The sequence below is a fragment of the Marmota marmota genome, unplaced genomic scaffold (genome assembly GCF_001458135.2).
Source record: "Marmota marmota marmota unplaced genomic scaffold, marMar, whole genome shotgun sequence".
Classification (NCBI taxonomy): Eukaryota; Metazoa; Chordata; class Mammalia; order Rodentia; family Sciuridae; genus Marmota; species Marmota marmota.
In genome coordinates this window covers 846,068-850,251 of record NW_026000255.1, presented here as the reverse complement: position 1 = coordinate 850,251, position 4,184 = coordinate 846,068, and the positions used below count along the sequence as shown (strand labels likewise).

The 4,184-nt window shown below is 39.7% G+C and overlaps 1 pseudogene; it reads left to right on the top strand.

Annotated features, from left to right (window-relative positions):
* Window positions 1–2,440: 2,440 nt before the first annotated feature.
* LOC107159975 lies at window positions 2,441–3,416 on the top strand (annotated as a pseudogene).
* The last annotated feature ends 768 nt before the right edge of the window (window positions 3,417–4,184 follow it).

Genomic DNA, 4,184 nt, shown 5'->3' with positions numbered 1-4,184 from the left:
AAGTTTTGGGGGGTTTAGGTCTGGGGTGAGAGAGAGAGACCCTAGGTTATCCAGGAGGCAGCCTAGGGAATTATGGGGGTGGGGGAGAATGGATAAGGAGCCATCCATGGTGAGACATAGGAGGTGAGTTTAGAGGTGAGGCATTCCCTCATCTCTAGTATCACCTAGTCTAGAGGAAAGTTACACTCAGGGGGTCATCACCACAGCTGGGTAAGTGTCAGGGATGGAGCCTGTAGAGACACTTGGGTGTCCAGCCGGGACTACATAGTAGAGGCAGAAGCCTGTAGAAGGGGCAAAAACCCATAGAGATTAACCCAAGACCAAGAGGTAGTCTCACCAGGAGCAACTCCCAATCATCCTCGGTGGTTTTTTTTTTCTTAAAACCAAGCACCCAAATAAAAGACTACCTGTAGACTTGGTTGACAGTAGGAATCAGCCATAAGCTGTGAAAGATGTGGCTGGGGGTGCCCCCAATCACATGGTAACCCTTGGAGTGCCAGATGATCAACGGTCACGTCCCAGGACCTGTAGGTTGTTTAGGTCAATCAGAGGCAGGGATCTTACCTGAAATGTCTGGTGGTAGGTGCAGAGAGAGCATTCGGCAGAATGGAGGGCCTGGTCCCATGATAGAATCTGGATCTGGGCCCAGGGATGCTCAGTGACCCCCAAAGAGGGGAGCAGGCACATCAGGGAACTGATCCCAGGTTTTGGCATCAAAATGAAGGGAAAGTGAGGAATGACAGATGGGTAAGTGAAATGAAAGATGGAGACCAGGCAGAGATACACACCAGAGTTTATTCATTAGAACTGACAAATAAGGCCACCTCTCTCTAGAAGAGAGAGGCAAAACAGGCTTAAGTTCTGGGACTTTTATGGGGGAGGCTCAGGAATCAGAGGTCGAGAGTACTAATGCGGGCAGTTAAGGGTTGGGTTGGTATGAGGGAGTGGTGAGCCTTTCTCAGAAACACCCTTGGGTGGGAAAGCAAAACTTTTCCTTAAAATGACTGTCACTTAAGATGGCCATTCAGATACTAAGCAAGGACCTTGTAACACTAGGATCTATTACTAAAACTTTCCTGGAAAATTGTCAGAGGTTTTCAAACAATTTCCTGATCTTCTGGAACAATAGCCATATGCGATTCATTTAACTCATTGCCTAGAGAATTATATGCTAAAGATAGGTAAAATTCAAAGGATGTTTACAGAATTGAAATGACCCTCTACACCCATTGGTAATTTTATCCATAAATTTGTACAATGATGGTTTGCACTCATTTATAGGTTAAAGGATAAGATAGTGATCTCCTGAGGGCCTTCACAGCTCTTGGATCTGAGTTTCTAGCATTCTGTTTCAGTGGTTTTCTCCTCTATTTTTAGTTCCAGTGTTTTTTGACTCCAGGAAGTGCCACTTCAACATACAATAATAAGGTTTGACCTTTATCCTTCCTTAGGTCTCTGGAGCCAAACCAAACTATTTTAAGCATACTTCCCTTAAGAAAGGGAAGATGATAACAACAACAACAAAAATTTAAACTGACATACAAAAAGCACAAGAAAAAAATTTAAAAACTAGATAAAATTAGATTTCATCAAAATTAAGATATTTTGTGCATCAAAGACTACTATCAAGAAAGCAAAAAGAGGGGTTGAGGCTGTGGCTCAGAGAGAGAGTGCTTACCTAGCACGTGTGAGGGCCTGCGTTCGATCCTCAGCACCACATAAAAATAAATAAAATAAAGATGTTGTAAAAAAAAAAAGAGAGAGAGAGAGAAAGCAAAAAGAGCCTGGTGATGGCACACACCTGTAATTCCAGCAGCTCGGAGGCTGAGGCAGGAGGATTGTGAATTCAAAGCCAACTTCAGCAATTTAGTGAGGCCTTAAGTAACTCAGGGAGACCCTGTCTCTAAATAAAATATTAAAAAGAACTGGTGATGTGGCTGAATGGTTAAGGACCCCCGTGGTTCAGTCCCTGGTACAAAAAAAAAGGAAAGGAAAGAAAAAGAAGCTGGGATGGTGGCATAACACTGTAATCCTAGTGACTCAGGAGACTGAAACAGGAGGATTGCAAACTCGAGGCCAGTCTCAGCAATTTAGTGAGATCCTAAGCATCTTAATGAGACCCTGTCTCAAAAAAAAAAAAAAAAAAAGAGCTGGGGCTATGTCTCAGTTGTTATGCACACTGGGTTCAATCCCCAGTACCAGAAAAAAAGAAAATGAAAAAATAAGAAAAAAAAAACATGCTAATGGGAGAAAATGTTTGCTAATCACATGTCTGATAAGAGCTTAATGTCCAGCACATATAAAGGACACCTATAACTTAAAAGCAACAAGCAAACAACTCAACTAAAAAATGGGCAAGGGGTGAATAGAAATTTCTCTAAAGAAAATACAAATGGCCTTCTTTACGGTTGGAACCACCATTTTCTAGTAATTCACCAAAATGACGAACACAAAGGGAAAGGGAAAAGGAACCCAATATATGTTCTCCAGGCCTTTTAGAAAACATGGAGTTGTTCCTTTGTTCCATATATGCAAATATACAAGAAGGGTGGTATTGTAGACATCAAGGGAATGGATACTGTTCAAAAAGGAATGCCCCACAAGTGTTATCATGGCAAAACTGGGAGAATCTACAATGTTACCCAGCATGCTGTTGGCATTGTTATGAATAAGCAAGTTAAGGTCAAGATTCTTGCCAAGAGAATTAATGTGTGTGTTGAGCATATTAAGCACTCTAAGAGCTGAGACAGTTTCCTGAAATGTGTGAAGGAAAATCATCAGAAAAAGAAGGAAGCCAAAGAGAAAGGTACCTGGGTTCAGCTGAAGCACCAGTCTACCCCACCCAGAGAAGCACATTTTGTGAGAACAAATGGAGAAGAGCCTGAGCTGCTGGAACCTATTCCCTATGAATTCCGGGCATAATAAATGTACTACAAAATGGACTGTAAAAATGATTTTCTTTTAAAAAAAGATAATATACAAATAGGCAATAAGCAAATGAAAAAATGCTCAGCATCATTAATCCTTTAGGAAATGCAAATCAAAACCAAAATATTACTTCACACCTAGTAGGATGTATATTATAATAAAAATAAATTTAAAGAAGAAAATAATGAGTGTAAGGGGAACATGGAGAAATTGGACTCTTGTGCATTGTTGGTAAAAATACGAAATAGTGCAATCACTTTGGAAAACAGTTTGGCTGCTTCTGAAAAGGTGAAACATAGAGCTACCATATGACCCATAAATTCCACTCTAAGGTACATACCCAAATGAATTGAAAGCAGGAACTCAAACATCTGTACAGCAATGTTCCAATGTTTATAGTATCATTACTAATAATAACAAAAAATGAATAAAATAACTCTGCCCATCAACAGGAGAATGGGTAGACAGAATGTGCCATATATATGAAACAGAATGTTATAAATGGGAATAAAAGTCATAAAAGTGAATAAAATTTTATATATACTACAACATTGAAAATATTATGCTTAGTGAAATAATCCAATAAAAATTTGTATGATTGCACTTATATGATGTACCTAGAATAAGCAAATTCATGCAAATGAATTAGAACGCTATTAGGTTACCATGGAGAGAGGAAAGAAAAGAAAGAAGATTGATTGTCTAACAGGCAGAGTTTCTGTTAAGGATGATGAAAAGTGTCAGGTACTATTATAGTATGGATATGCAATGTCCCCCAAAGGCTCATGTGTTGAAGGCTTGGCTTCCAGCTAGTGGTGCTATTAGTAGATGAGGCCTAGTTGAAGACATGGGTCACTGGGGTCCTCCCTTCTGGACACCATAAGGTGAGAAACTTGCTTCATCATATGTCCCCTGTCGTGATGTTCTACCTCACCATGGGTTCAAACTGACAGAATAAAGCGACCATGGACTGAAACCTCTGAGCCATTTCAAAACTTAAATAAATCTTTCCTCCATTAAGATGGTTCTCACAAGTATTTTGTCAAAGGGACAGAAAGCTAACACAGATATAGAGAGTGGTGATGGATACACACCATTGTGAAAGTATTTGCCAATGAATTATATGCTTATGAATGGTTAATACAATAAATGTTATGCTAGGAATATTTTAGTACAATTTAAAAATCAGGCTATGCTAAGTGATGATGGTTTCTTCCTTCCTTGACTGTTGCCTTGATCTGGGGAACAGGAAAGTA